Source organism: Eleutherodactylus coqui, chromosome 1, assembly GCF_035609145.1.
Source record: "Eleutherodactylus coqui strain aEleCoq1 chromosome 1, aEleCoq1.hap1, whole genome shotgun sequence".
Classification (NCBI taxonomy): domain Eukaryota; kingdom Metazoa; phylum Chordata; class Amphibia; order Anura; family Eleutherodactylidae; genus Eleutherodactylus; species Eleutherodactylus coqui.
Window position 1 is genome coordinate 99,169,268 of NC_089837.1, and position 16,333 is coordinate 99,185,600.

The window sequence follows — 16,333 nt, forward strand, 5'->3', positions numbered from 1 at the left end:
ACACCCTTCCCCTTGGTTTTTTGAACCTGCCATGGACTTCTATCGCAGCTTTTTGCATAAAACGCGGAAAAATAGGGCGGGACCTTTATTTTCTTGCGCGCAGAAATTGCGAGCGAGAAACACGCTCATGAGAACAAACCCACTGCAGTTAATGGGTTCTGTTCGTCATGTTTTGCGCACAAACATGTCCGTCTGCTTAAGCCCTTACCCTCCATTATTGTAGTCTGCTGCACAATAATACACAGTAAATACACGTTACATGCATGTTTGCTGCGTGCGGCGTATTACATGCGACATGTGAGAACCAACACACATATGTACAAGCAGCAGATGTTTTCATCTTCCCAAGTAGAAAAAAAAATGCTTCTATTCATTGACAGCAAGCAAAGGTTTTATAAATGACGAGTAATTAGAAAACACCAGCAGGTTTGTTATTAACCTTTATTTCCATTCACGAGAGACACTTCTAGAACATTCCCAGCTCGGTGAATGCTCTGTCACATGATTATACAAGCCGGTCCTCAGGCATCTCCATTATACTGTAGGGTAGCAGCAGCCGCGATGACTTATCACACGCCGGCCACAACATATCACACTCGCTTTATCTCATGGGTTTCCACGTGAATCTTATGCAATGAGCTACAGCACACCCTCAACCAATCAGCGGCCTTCCCTTGGTGATGGACGTCATCTCTACCCTATCAGGAGAAGAGTCGGGTGGAGACTATCCGATATGAGCGCTGAAGAGCCGTCCATCTACCCGATAACCAATTACTAACCAGAAGGGGAGGGACTATGCGTTAGACGACCAATGAGAGCGCGCTGTGGGTGGAGCATGGTGTTCACATCACGTTGAGGTCTATGTGAAGCGAAGTGTCAGTGCTGTCAGGGCAGAAGTGGGCAGCGGGCACCGAGTGGGCACCGGCCGGAAGCACCGGAGGTGGGCAGCAGTGATTAAAAGAATTGACGCTGCACGATAAACGGTAAGAGGAGCTGGTAGCGGTAGATTGGCATCCCGTGATCGGGAGGGGGGCAGTACTGCTAGTGCCAGTATCATTAGTACTGCTAGTGCCAGTATTATTAGTAGTGCCAGTGTTATTAGTAGTGCTAGTGCCAGTATCATTAGTAGTGCTAGTGCCAGTATTATTAGTACTACTAGTGCCAGTTTTATTAGTACTGCTAGTGCCAGTCTTAGTACTACCAGTGCCAGTGTTATTAGTAGTGCTAGTGCCAGTATTATTATTAGTGCCAGTGTTATTAGTACTGCCAGTATTGTTAGTACTGCTAGTGCCAGTCTTAGTACTACCAGTGCCAGTATTATTAGTAGTGCCAGTGTTATTAGTACTACTAGTGCCAGTATCATTAGTAGTGTTATTGCCAGTATCATTAGTACTACTAGTGCCAGTATTATTAGTACTACTAGTGCCAGTATTATTATTAGTGCCAGTGTTATTAGTACTACCAGTGCCAGTATTATTAGTAGTGCCAGTATTATTAGTACTACTAGTGCCAGTATTATTATTAGTGCCAGTGTTATTAGTAGTGCTAGTGCCAGTGTTATTAGTAGTGCCAGTGTTATTAGTAGTGCCAGTGTTATTAGTACTACCAGTGCCAGTATTATTAGTAGTGCCAGTATTATTAGTACTACTAGTGCCAGTATTATTATTAGTGCCAGTGTTATTAGTAGTGCTAGTGCCAGTATTATTAGTAGTGCCAGTGTTATTAGTACTACTAGTGCCAGTGTTATTAGTAGTGCTAGTGCCAGTATTATTAGTAGTGCCAGTATTATTAGTAGTGCTAGTGCCAGTATTATTAGTAGTGCCAGTATTATTAGTACTACTAGTGCCAGTATTATTAGTAGTGCCAGTATTATTAGTACTACTAGTGCCAGTATTATTAGTAGTGCCAGTATTATTAGTACTACTAGTGCCAGTATTATTATTAGTGCCAGTGTTATTAGTAGTGCTAGTGCCAGTATTATTAGTAGTGCCAGTGTTATTAGTACTACTAGTGCCAGTATTATTAGTAGTGCCAGTATTATTAGTACTACTAGTGCCAGTGTTATTAGTAGTGCCAGTGTTATTAGTACTACTAGTGCCAGTATTATTATTAGTGCCAGTGTTATTAGTAGTGCTAGTGCCAGTATTATTAGTAGTGCCAGTGTTATTAGTAGTGCTAGTGCCAGTATTATTATTAGTGCCAGTGTTATTAGTACTGCCAGTATTGTTAGTACTGCTAGTGCCAGTCTTAGTACTACCAGTGCCAGTATTATTAGTAGTGCCAGTGTTATTAGTACTACTAGTGCCAGTATCATTAGTAGTGTTATTGCCAGTATCATTAGTACTACTAGTGCCAGTATTATTAGTACTACTAGTGCTAGTATTATTAGTAGTGCCAGTGTTATTAGTAGTGCTAGTGCCAGTATTATTATTAGTGCCAGTGTTATTAGTACTACCAGTGCCAGTGTTATTAGTAGTGCTAGTGCCAGTGTTATTAGTAGTGCCAGTGTTATTAGTACTACCAGTGCCAGTATTATTAGTAGTGCCAGTATTATTAGTACTACTAGTGCCAGTATTATTATTAGTGCCAGTGTTATTAGTAGTGCTAGTGCCAGTATTATTAGTAGTGCCAGTGTTATTAGTACTACTAGTGCCAGTATTATTAGTAGTGCCAGTGTTATTAGTAGTGCTAGTGCCAGTATTATTAGTAGTGCCAGTATTATTAGTACTACTAGTGCCAGTATTATTAGTAGTGCCAGTATTATTAGTACTACTAGTGCCAGTATTATTATTAGTGCCAGTGTTATTAGTAGTGCTAGTGCCAGTATTATTAGTAGTGCCAGTGTTATTAGTACTACTAGTGCCAGTATTATTAGTAGTGCCAGTATTATTAGTACTACTAGTGCCAGTGTTATTAGTAGTGCCAGTGTTATTAGTAGTGCTAGTGCCAGTATTATTAGTAGTGCCAGTGTTATTAGTACTACTAGTGCCAGTATTATTAGTAGTGCCAGTATTATTAGTACTACTAGTGCCAGTATTATTATTAGTGCCAGTGTTATTAGTAGTGCTAGTAGCAGTGTTATTACTATTGCCAGTGTTATTAGTAGTGCCAGTGTTATTAGTACTACCAGTGCCAGTATTATTAGTAGTGCCAGTATTATTAGTACTACTAGTGCCAGTATTATTATTAGTGCCAGTGTTATTAGTAGTGCTAGTGCCAGTATTATTAGTAGTGCCAGTGTTATTAGTACTACTAGTGCCAGTATTATTAGTAGTGCCAGTATTATTAGTACTACTAGTGCCAGTGTTATTAGTAGTGCCAGTGTTATTAGTACTACTAGTGCCAGTATTATTAGTAGTGCCAGTGTTATTAGTACTAGTAGTGCCAGTATCATTAGTAGTGCTAGTGCCAGTATCATTAGTACTGCCAGTATTGTTAGTACTGCTAGTGCCAGTCTTAGTACTACCAGTGCCAGTATTATTAGTAGTGCCAGTGTTATTAGTGCTACTAGTGCCAGTATCATTAGTACTGCCAGTATTGTTAGTACTGCTAGTGCCAGTCTTAGTACTACCTGTGCCAGTATTATTAGTAGTGCCAGTATCATTAGTAGTGCTAGTGCCAGTATTATTAGTACTGCCAGTATTGTTAGTACTACTGCCAACTCTCATTACCACTACTATTTATTATATTATTCCCACTGCTACATTATTACTGCCTTTGTTATTTTGACTATTCTTGCTATCATCACCATTTTTGCTACACTTGTATTGCTATGTAGTATTAGTTTTATTACTATCATTTATTGTATATTACCATTCACTATTCTGTTTACTGATCACATTTATTATTACTGCCGCTCATACTTGTGCTTATTGTTCTTTAGTATTAGTATAGTAGTAGTATTACTAGTAGCATTATTATTATCACTACTATTATTGCTATTGTCGTCATTCCTTCACATATTATTGTCTATCATTGATAATACTACTAATGCTATTATAATTCATAGTACTATTATTGTAGTCCTAGTACCAATGTCATTGCTGCTAGTACTATTGTTATGGTCATCAATACTAGTAATACGATTGGTACTAGTAATAAAAATAATAGTAGTAAGGATAATAATGGTACTAGTAGTACTAATAACATCAATAATAAGTGGAGTAATAAAGATGAAATAGTACCAATACTAGTAGTAAGAATAATAGTACTAGGAATAAATAGTTTTAGTAGTGCTAAAGTAATAATAAATGACAATCATAATTGATGACCATAACAATAGTACTAGTAGTAATAACATTGGTACTAGTTGTAAAATAGTAGTACTAGGAATAAAAATAGAGTTAGTAGTATTAATAATAATAATTACTATGTAATGACATCATACATAATAATAGTACTAGCAGTAGTTATATCAGTAGTACTAGGAGTAAAAATAATAGTATTAGGAATCACAATAGATCTAGTAATAATGGCAATAGTGCTATTGTTCAGGGTATTGTCACCATTATTACTTCACTTGGTGTCATTTATTATTATTACTGCTAGTATTACTTATACTACCACTTTTATTACTATTGTTAGTGTTCTCCTTATTAGTTCCTTTATTATTGGTGCCATTATGTTTTAGTATTATATCGTACTATGATTGCCCTTGGTTGTTGGTGTTACTGCTCTTTGTTACTGTTACTTCAGTATACCCACTATTGCTACTATTATTCTAGTTGCCATGTTTTATTGTACAGGATATAATATTGGTATATTTAAAGGGGTTGTAGCTACAAGTTATGGCTAGGGAATAACTTGGTGATTGGTGGGGGTCTCACCAATGAGACCCCACTGATCCTGAAAACAGGAGTCCCTCGTTCACCTGCTCTCATCACTTTTTAGATGCTTCTACCCAGCGGTGATGTCACATTGAATAGAGCAAACACTGCGGGTGCTCCATTCATTTCAATGGGGCTGGCGGCCATACCCATACCCATGCGCCTGCCGCCTCGCTATCTCCATCAGTCCCAGTGAAAGTGAATGGACCGTCTGCACTTGTGTGACTGTAGTCTCTTCTTTGCTGCAGTAAAGAGGACAGGGGACATAGGACCCCCATTCTGAGAATTGGTGGGGATCTCAGCGGTGAGACCCCCACTGATCAGCAAGTTATCCCCGTGGACGGGGGATAACTTGTAATTCTGGTACAACTCCTCTTGAGTTTGGAAAATGTTATATTGCTCTTAGATGTAAACCACATCCCCTCGGCTTGATGAGAATTCCTTGTTTTCCTTGCATTGTCGTCAGTAAGGCCTTTTCATGTCCGTGTTGGGGCTTCGGCACAAAATTTTGACAAGATAGCACAGCATGGTGTGCTATTTCATCCAGTTCTGGAAGTTGGAAGGAACCATTATAGTAAATGGGGTCCAACATATGCTGGTTCTAGCTTTTTCGGTATGTTCATTGTTTGGTTCAGAGGATGAAGCTAAGGGTTGGACATTAGACCGTAGATTGGGCGCAAGTGTAAATGACCTGTCATTCCCATGGAGAATTGCATATTGGGTCAAACTGCCACCCAAGGGGACCTCTGCCGATTAGCTGTGTCTTGGGTCAGTGTGTTCATACAATGGAGCTGATTTCTGTAGGAAGCAGATAGCTCTGTTCCCATTGCAGTGGCCAGGCTTGGTATTGCAAGCCAAGTTCCCATTCACTTCAATGTGAGCTGGGCCTGCAATATCAAGTGTGGCCACTGTAGTGAAAATGGAGCTGCCTGCTTCCTGTAGAAATCAGCTCAGTGCACAAGCACACCGAACAGCTGATTAGCGGGGTCCCTGACAACAGACCCCCGTCAATCCACTATTGATGACCTATCCTGCTGATAAGCCATCAATAGTTTACAACTGGACAACTTCTTTAAGTTGGCATATATTGTTTATATCGGCCGGCCAAATGCTTGTTCAGCCGACGGCCATTCCTTGTGACCCCCTTGTAAAATGTTGCAGGTTTTCCACCGTGTGTGATCATACCCTTATGGAGTAGCTGCTCTACGCTCCCCATTCACAATACTGCCACTGTATGCAGACCCACCTGCTGCCTTTGCTGCTACTTGTAATTTGGAACGATGCAGATAATTATAGCTGTTTACTCAGATGAATTCGAATCCCCAGTGGGGCACAAATTGGCACCAACTTCATGAGAACCTATTAACTAGGCGGCATGGTTGCCGGTAAAGCTGGCCAAAGACATGCTAAGATTTATCCCTAATCAGCACCACAATGCTTGTTGATTTCAGAGGCCGTATATACTAGAGATGAGCGAACACCAAAATGTTCGGGTGTTCGTTATTCGTAACGAACTTCCCGCGATGCTCGAGGGTTCGTTTCGAACAACGAACCCCATTGAAGTCAATGGGCGACCAGAACATTTTTGTATTTCGCCGATGCTCGCTAAGGTTTTCATGTGTGAAAATCTGGGCAATTCAAGAAAGTGATGGGAATGACACAGTGACGGATAGGGCAGGCGAGGGGCTACGTGTTGGGCTGCCTCTCAAGTTCACAGGTCCCACTATTAAGCCACAATACCGGCAAGAGTGCCCCCCCCCCTCCCAACAACTTTTACTTCTGAAAAGCCCTCATTAGCATGGCATACCTTTGCTAAGCACCACACTACCTCCAACAAAGCACAATCACTGCCTGCATGACACTCCACTGACACTTCTCCTGGGTTACATGCTGCCCAACCGCCCCCCCTCCCCCCCCACAGCGCACACCAAAGTGTCCCTGCGCAGCCTTCAGCTGCCCTCATGCCACACCACGCTCATGTCTATTTAGAATTGCGTCTGCCATGACGAGGGACCGCAGGCACACACTGCAGAGGTTGGCACGGCTAGGCAGCGACCCTCTTTAAAAGTAGCGGAGCGATAGCCCACAATGCTGTACAGAAGCAATGAGAAATAGAATCCTGTGCCACCGCCATCAGGAGCTGCACACGTGGGCATAGCAATGGGGAACCTATGTGCCACACACTATTCATTCTGTCAAGGTGTCTGCATGCCCCAGTCAGACCGGGCTTTTTAATTCATAGACACAGGCAGGTACAACTCCCTATTGTGAAGTCCCTGTCGACCCACAGCATGGGTGGCTCCCTGGAACCCACCGGCGGTACACAGAAATATCCCATTGCATTGCCCAACACAGCTGAGGTAGTAATGTCGTGCTTAATGCAGGTGGGCTTCGGCCCACACTGCATGCCCCAGTCTGACTGGGGTTCTTTATAAGTGTACAGATGTAGTAAAAACTCCGTGTGCACCTACAGCATGGGTGGGTGCCAGGAAGCCACCGGCGGTACATAGAAATATCCCATTGCATTGCCCAACACAGCTGAGGTAGTAATGTTGTGCTTAACCCTTTCCAATCCAATTTGTATATGGTTTTCCTAGGGGGCTTACTCTTTTTCTGCTGTTATACAACGGCGCTATATGCTGGCTAAAGCCAGTACTGCATGAGCTGACACGTAGGATAGGCTCCGACAGCAGAGAGGCTGGCAATATACAGTAAGAGAACCCCCGACGGACGTCTACCAACAACGGAGCTGTACAGCCTTAAACCCTAATGTCTTCACAGGTCACACAGTGGACTGGAAAGGGTTAATGCAGGTGGGTTTCGGCCCACACTGCATGCCCCAGTCAGACTGGGGTTCTTTACAAGTGGACACATGTAGGTTAAACTCCCTGTGGACCCACTGCCTGGGTGGGTGCCAGGAAGCCACCGGCGGTACATAGAAATATCCCATTGCATTGCCCAACACAGCTGAGGTAGTAATGTCGTGCGTAATACAGGTGGGCTTCGGCCCACACTGCATGCCCCAGTCAGACGGGTTCTTTAGAAGTGTACAGATGTATTAAAAACTCAGTGTGCACCTACAGCATGGGTGGCTCCCTGGAACCCACCGGCGGTACATAAAAATATCCCATTGCATTGCCCAACACAGCTGAGGTAACGTCAGCTGTAATGCAGGTGGCCTAAAAATTAATTTGATTACACTGTAGGCGAGGGCCCACAAAAATTGCTGTATCAACAGTACTAATGTACATCCCAAAAATTGGCCATGGCCAGCCAAGAGGGCAGGTGAAACCCATTAATCGCTTTGGTTAATGTGGCTTAAGTGGTAACTAGGCCTGAAGGCAGCCCAGTGTAACGAAAAATTGGTTCAAGTTAAAGTTCCAATGCTTTTAAGCGCATTGAAACATCTAAAAATTGTTCTGAAAAATTATTTGAGTGAGCCTTGTGGCCCTAAGAAAAATTGCCCGTTCAGCGTGATTACGTGAGGTTTCAGGAGGAGGAGCAGGAGGAGGAGGAGGAATATTAGACACAGATTGATGAAGCAGAAATGTCCCCGTTTTGGATGGTGAGAGAGAACGTAGCTTCCATCCGCGGGTGCAGCCTACGTATTGCTTACGTATCGCTGCTGTCCGCTGGTGGAGAACAGAAGTCTGGGGAAATCCAGCCTTTGTTCATCTTGATGAGTGTTAGCCTGTCGGCACTGTCGGTTGACAAGCGGCTACGCTTATCTGTGATGATTCCCCCAGCCGCACTAAACACCCTCTCCGACAACACGCTAGCCGCAGGACAAGCAAGCACCTCCAGGGCATACAGCGCTAGTTCAGGCCACATGTCCAGCTTCGACACCCAGTAGTTGTAGGGGGCAGAGGCGTCACCAAGGATGGTCGTGCGATCCGCTACGTACTCCCTCACCATCCTTTTACAGTGCTCCCGCCGACTCAGCCGTGACTGGGGAGCGGTGACACAGTCTTGGTGGGGAGACATAAAGCTGGCCAGGCCCTTAAAGACTGTTGCACTACCTGGGATGTACATGCTGCTCGATCTACGCACATCCCCTGCTACCTTGCCCTCGGTACTGCGCCTTCTGCCACTAGCGCTGTCGGCTGGGAATTTTACCATCAGCTTGTCCGCAAGGGTCCTGTGGTATAGCAACACTCTCGAACCCCTTTCCTCTTCGGGAATCAGAGTGGGCAGGTTCTCCTTATACCGTGGATCGAGCAGTGTGTACACCCAGTAATCCGTAGTGGCCAGAATGCGTGCAACGCGAGGGTCACGAGAAAGGCATCCTAACATGAAGTCAGCCATGTGTGCCAGGGTACCTGTACGCAACACATGGCTGTCTTCACTAGGAAGATCACTATCAGGATCCTCCTCCTCCTCCTCCTCAGGCCATACACGCTGAAAGGATGACAGGCAATCAGCCGGTGTACCGTCAGCAGCGGCCCAAGCTGTCTCTTCCCCCTCCTCCTCATCCTCCTCATGCTCCTCCTCCTCCTCCTGTACGCGCTGAGAAATAGACAGGAGGGTGCCCTGACTATCCAGCGGCATACTGTCTTCCCCCGCCCCCATTTCCGAGCGCAAAGCAGCTGCCTTTATGGTTTGCAGGGAATTTCTCAAGATGCATAGCAGAGGAATGGTGACGCTAATGATTGTAGCATCGCCGCTCACCACCTGGGTAGACTCCTCAAAATTACCAAGGACATGGCAGATGTCTGCCAACCAGGCCCACTCTTCTGAAAGGAATTGAGGAGGCTGACTCCCACTGCGCCGCCCATGTTGGAGTTGGTATTCGACTATAGCTCTACGTTGTTCATAGAGCCTGGCCAACATGTGGAGCGTAGAGTTCCACCGTGTGGGCACGTCGCACAGCAGTCGGTGCACTGGCAGCTTAAAGTGATGTTGCAGGGTGCGCAGGGTGGCAGCGTCCGTATGGGACTTGCGGAAATGTGCGCAGAGCCGCCGCGCCTTTACGAGCAGGTCTGACAAGCGTGGGTAGCTTTTCAGAAAGCGCTGAACCACCAAATTAAAGACATGGGCCAGGCATGGCACGTGCGTGAGGCTGCCGAGCTGCAGAGCCGCCACCAGGTTACGGCCGTTGTCACACACGACCATGCCCGGTTGGAGGCTGAGCGGCGCAAGCCAGCGGTCGGTCTGCTGTGTCAGACCCTGCAGCAGTTCGTGGGCCGTGTGCCTCTTATCTCCTAAGCTGAGTAGTTTCAGCACGGCCTGCTGACGCTTGCCCACCGCTGTGCTGCCACACCGCGCGACACCGACTGCTGGCGACATGCTGCTGCTAACACATCTTGATTGCGAGACAGAGGAGGAGGAGGAGGGTGCTTTAGTGGAGGAAGCATACACCTCCGCAGATACCAGCACCGAGCTGGGGCCCGCAATTCTGGGGGTGGGTAGGACGTGAGCGGTCCCAGGCTCTGACTCTGTCCCAGCCTCCACTAAATTCACCCAATGTGCCGTCAGGGAGATGTAGTGGCCCTGCCCGCCTGTGCTTGTCCACGTGTCCGTAGTTAAGTGGACCGTGGCAGTAACCGCGTTGGTGAGGGCGCGCACAATGTTGCGGGAGACGTGGTCGTGCAGGGCTGGGACGGCACATCGGGAAAAGTAGTGGCGACTGGGAACTGAGTAGCGCGGGGCCGCCGCCTCCATGATACTTTTGAAGGACTCAGTTTCCACAACCCTATACGGCAGCATCTCAAGGCTGATGAATTTTGCTATGCGGACGGTTAACGTTTGAGCGTGCGGGTGCGTGGCGGCGTACTTGCGCTTGCGCTCGAACACTTGCGCAAGCGACGGCTGAACGGTGCGCTGAACTACACTGCTGGATGGGGCCGAGGACAGCGGAGATGAGGGTGTGGGTGCAGGCCATGAGGCGGTAGTGCCTGTGTCCTGAGAGGGGGGTTGCATCTCAGTGGCAGGTTGGGGCACAGGGGGAGAGGCAGGGGTGCAAACCGGAGGCGGTGAACGGCCTTCGTCCCACCTTGCGGGGTGCTTGGCCATCATATGTCTGCGCATGGTGGTGGTGGTGAGGCTGTTGGTGTTGGCTCCCCGGCTGAGCTTTGCGCGACAAAGGTTGCACACCACTGTTCGTCGGTCGTCAGGCGTCTCTGTGAAAAACTGCCAGACCTTAGAGCACCTCGGCCTCCGCAGGGTGGCATGGCGCGAGGGGGCGCTTTGGGAAACACTTGGTGGATTATTCGGTCTGGCCCTGCCTCTACCCCTGGCCACTGCACTGCCTCTTGCAACCTGCCCTGCTGATGCCCTTGACTCCCCCTCTGAAGACCTGTCCTCCTGAGTAAGCGTTGCACACCAGGTGGGGTCAGTCACCTCATCGTCCTGCTGCTCTTCCTCCGAATCCTCTGTGCGCTGCTCCCTTGGACTTACTGCCCTTACTACTACCTCACTGCAAGACAACTGTGTCTGATCGTCATCGTCCTCCTCACCCACAGAAAGTTGTTGAGACAGTTGGCGGAAGTCCCCAGCCTCTTCCCTCGGACCCCGGGAACTTTCGAATGGTTGGGCATCAGTGACGATAAACTCCTCTGGTGGGAGAGGAACCGCTGCTGCCCAATCTAAGCAGGGGCCCGAGAACAGTTCCTGGGAGTGTTCCCGCTCCTGAGCAGGTGTCATTGTAGTGGAGTGAGGAGGCTGGGAGGAAGGAGGAGCAGCAGACAGAGGATTCGGATTGGCAGCAGTGGACGGCGCAGAACTGCGGGTAGACGATAGGTTGCTCGAAGCACTTTCTGCCATCCAGGACAGGACCTGCTCACACTGCTCATTTTCTAATAACCGTCTCCCGCGTGGACCCATTAATTGGGCGATGAATGTGGGGACGCCAGAAACGTGCCTCTCTCCTAATCGCGCAGCAGTCGGCTGCGACACACCGGGATCAGGAGCTCGGGCTGTGCCCACACCCTGACTTGGCCCTCCGCGTCCTCGGCCGCGTCCACGTCCTCTAGGCCTACCCCTACCCCTCAGCATGCTGTATTACCAGTGATTTGATTTCACAGGCAGGAAATAAATTGGCGCAAGACTGCAGGCCAAATATAATTTTTGCCCTTTTTGGAAAACGAAAGGCCCCACTGCCTCTAGTGAATGAATTTTCTAAGTTTAATAACTGTGCTGTGTCCCTGCTTATGTGTCACAGAACGTGAGGGTAGCAGAGTTATTATAACTCTGGCAGAGCAGGTATTTTTTTCCCAATTAAGGAAAGCAAATGGCGAAGCCAGCAGTTAAGCGTAGCTGGGTGCGTATGATTTAGCAATGTTTTTCACGCAGCTCACACATGTCCACAGCCCGTAAGGACGGACAGAGGCTGGACAAATAGATTTGTTTTCAGTTTTTTTCCACCAAAAGGCAGCACTGCGTATATTCTATGAATAATAACTGTGTTGTGGCCCTGCCTATACAATTCTTTCCCTGCAGTATCAATGGAGGGTGCAATGGTCTGCAGAGGCGATTTTGAGAAGCAAAAAAAAATGCAGCACAGCTAACAGCAGCCTGGACAGTACTGCACACGGATAAATATGGCCCTAGAAAGGACCGTTGAGGTTCTTGAAGGCTACACTCACTCCTAACACTCTCCCTGCCTATGCAGCACTTCTGTCCCTAATGCCAGGTGCAACGGTCTGCAGAGGCGATTTTGAGAAAAAAAAATTTGCCACTGCTAACAGCAGCCAACACACAGCTATCAGTGGCCCTAATAAGGACCTTTGGGGGGTCTTGAAGCCTACACTAACTACCAATTCTTTCCCTACAGCAGCTCTGGTACAAACAACACTGTCCCTCATCTAACTCACACCGCATCTGAGGCGAGCCGCAGGAGGGGCCGACTTTTATATTAGGCGGACACCTGATCTCCCCAGCCACTCACTGCAGGGGGGTGGTATAGGGCTTGAACGTCACAGGGGGAAGTTGTAATGCCTTCCCTGTCTTTCAATTGGCCAGAAAAGCGCGCTAACGTCTCAGGGAAGGAAGTGAAAGTAACCAGAACACCGCATGGTGTTCGTTACGAATAACGAACATCCCGAACACCCTAATATTCGCACGAATATCAAGCTCGGACGAACGCGTTCGCTCATCTCTAGTATATACATATTATTAGCAGATATACATTGCTATACTGTGAAATATCTTCCTGTTGGGGGGCATGGTCACTATAGATATTCACTTGTCTCATAAATGTTTCATCCTGAGAAATAAGTTTCTTGATGATTTGAGTTTTCGATACATATTCTAGTTCATGCACCATATGAGATGGAATTACCAGTACAGCCTTGTGACTTCCAACCGCTCATCCATTATACTTGTCACATATCCCCTATGCGGGTGCAGGAAACCTGTATGCGAATTTCCAGCATTTTTAGCAGTCCTCACTCATGACAGCACCCCATGAGGGTAGCTCCCACTGCTGGACAGGAAACCTGAGAAGATAAAAAGTGGATACACCTGTCCAGCTGATAAGATCCTACTGGAGGACTCTATGAGAAGAACCAGGACAACTCTTTGTTTGATCTGTGGGTCACTTCAGAAGTTCCTGTGAGTAGCAGTAACCCCCAAGAGCTCTGTAGTTCCCCTCCAATAGAGGGTCCTCCCACTCGGTGGTCTCCCAGGCTTTAAGAGATTTCACAAAATTGTTGACAGAGATGCCTTCATTTATAAGGACCAAGGACATGCTTCCTATTCCCTACTTGCTCAGAGGACTTTCCTCTCCCCCTCAAAGAGAGATATTTCTTAGATCTCCTTCCGGACTCTCCAGAAATCCTTTCTCCTTCCGATGAAACAGGATTTAATAATAAAGCCGGTGACGCATTTATTTCTCTCCCACTCATCTTCCCTTAGGGAAAGCAGTGCCAACGTGGAATATTCTCATTTTGTGTATATCAGCAGTGAAGTGGGCTCAGTTCTATGTCAGACCTCTACAACGGAGGTGGGACGGGAGAAAAACGTCTTTAGATTGCCAATCTGTCCAGAATCAAAAAGTCTAGAAGTTTCTAGAGATACCTCCCCAGTCATAAGCATTACTACGGATGCAAGTCCGTGGGGGTGGGAAGGCTATTCAGATCATCTCTATCTACAGGGTCTCTGAGACCCCCATGCTGAATAGGTGTCAGCAAATTACATAGAGTTGTCAGTAGTTTGCCACGTTTTCTCCCAATCAATCCAGAAACACAGTGTAAAGCTCTACACGGACAATACAATGGCAGTGAGTTATATAAGCTAACAAGGAGGGACTCGGTCCTTGGTAAGTGTAAGGTACGAGATTTTCATCTTGCAGAATACAACCTTTTATCAGTCTTAGTGATTCATCTGATGGAGGAAGAACGACAGAACTTCAGATTTTCTCAGAAGAGTAAAACGAAAAACTTAAGGAATGGTGAATTAAGTGCAGAAGTTTTTCACATGATCACAAGGAAGTGGGGAATGCCTACAGCAGATCATATGAAAGCCTTGAGACGCACCTTCTCAATCAATTCAAGGAATCGGCCAATATGCCTTTTGCATATGAAGTCAGGGAGGAGGAGCCATCTGTAATTCTATTGTGCCATTGTGGCCAATAAGATCCACGGTTTACCTGGCTATGTCTGAAGACTAGCCATGGACCCATTCCCTCAGGAACGATCTTCTATCCCAGGGCTCGGTTCTACCTCCAAGATTAATGAATCTTCATTGAATAGCTTGGAACCATAGGGTTCATCCTAAAGAGAAGGGGGGTCTTTCGAACCCAGTCATTGTCACCCTTTTGGAGAAATCCCACCATACAAGTAGGTCTTATGAGAACCTTATACAGTAAATATGTATGTACATGCGTATTTGCAGCATATGTTAAATCCCCATAGCCTATATTGATACATATTATGCACCAAAGTGCTTTGTTTTTCACATGCGTACTAAAAACCGCAGCTGTGAGTGGCATATTAAGGTTTGTGAAAAATATGCGCATAATAAGCGGGAAAGAAACGCTCATGTACGTAAACCAAACGTTAGGCTTGAACAACCTGTTACACCTTCAGTTCCACCTTGGGACCCGAGTTTTAGTTCTATCAGCCATATCATGTCCTCTGTTTGAACATCTAGAGTTTTTGTGTAAAGTTGCCGTCCCTCATATGGCCCTCAGAGTGGGAGAATTCCAAGCTCCCTCGGTTCACCCCCATTATACTAAGATTTTGATGATCGAATGGTAATGCAGACCCTTCCTTTTTTTGTAGCTAAAGTTTTTGAGTTTCATAAAACTCAGGAAATTATCCTCCCTTCTATTCATAATGACCCAAAAGATCCTAGGGAGGAAACTGCGTAGACATCAAAAGATGCCTTCTGTATTACCAAGACGCCACTTGAATGAATGGAGGCATTCAGAATGTCTATTAGCGCAGCTCCAAGGAAAGACTAAGGGCTGCACAACTAGGCCACTATCAGTAAGTAGATAAGACAGGCGATACATTTAGAGAGCCTTCTTCTCCTTATTTCGGAGCCCAATCTACTAGGGTTGTGTTTACCCCGTGAGCCAAATGAGCAGACACCTCTTAAAATCCAGAGGTTTCGGCATTGAAAATAGCTTAATTCTGCCAGCGATTCGGTATTAAAATTGGCAAACAGAGTTTGGTGAGGATTTCCGCAGCCGCAAGTCCCGTTGAGCATTGCGGAAGAAGGTCCCTAATCTGGTCTTTGGACCTAAAGTCCTTCAGGCAGTGTTCCTACTCCAAATCCTCATTCTCCTGGTGTAATTTTCCAAGGGTGCTGTTATAATTTAGAGGGTCAAACTAGAGACTACTTTTACTGCTAACTGGGTTCTCCCAAACCCATGACCGTACCGAGTCTACCCCCTAGTACTTAGCTCGACTCGACATTTATGGTGTATCAGGCGGATATGCCACAAATGTCTGAAATGGGAATTGCACTATGACCGTCATGCCCTTGTTGTGCCCATGAAAATGGGACGCAAAATTCATCTGCACACGCACTGCTCTTTATAGGAACGCAGAGATGAGTCCGATGAGTCCAACTTTTACGGGTGACTGCACGGAAACGGGAAGCCAGGTGAGTATGAAAACTTAGTCTAGCCTATGAGCGCCATCACTTAGTTGATAGTGCCCATAGGTGTTGACAGGCTCCCTTTAAACTTACAGAGCCATATGTGTCCATTGGGAGTGCGGTCTGTGGAAATCATTGAGGACTGATTTGTCATTCAGTAGTTCTCCTCATTTAGTTCTGTACATGCTGCTGACGCTAATGACGAAGGATGATTAGGATAATAATGCCGGACTCGTGTCCTGCACATTGTGTTTGTTATTACAGCTCTAATTACTTTAATGCTGGTATTACATTGCATTACGTTGACTGAATGCAGAAATGTGAAGCTTCTTGTTCCATGTTTGTTACTGTACTGCTGCTGTTATTTATTACCCCGTGTGTCCTGTGAGCGGGAAGGAGAGCTGGCCCAGTTTTACCAATTCAGTCCCTTTGATTCCCATGAATGTGTTGATGACATCACAGTA

General features: G+C 46.3%; 1 protein-coding gene across 1 annotated transcript in view; it reads left to right on the top strand.

Moving 5' to 3' along the window:
• The first annotated feature begins 882 nt into the window (after positions 1–882).
• The window catches only part of LOC136623690 (period circadian protein homolog 2-like), a 76,757-nt gene continuing 61,306 nt past the window's right edge, over positions 883–16,333 (top strand). Inside the window, exon 1 of the mRNA XM_066598198.1 lies at positions 883–983. The gene's annotated coding sequence lies outside the window, so the exon portion shown is untranslated. The remainder of the gene's footprint in view (positions 984–16,333) is intronic.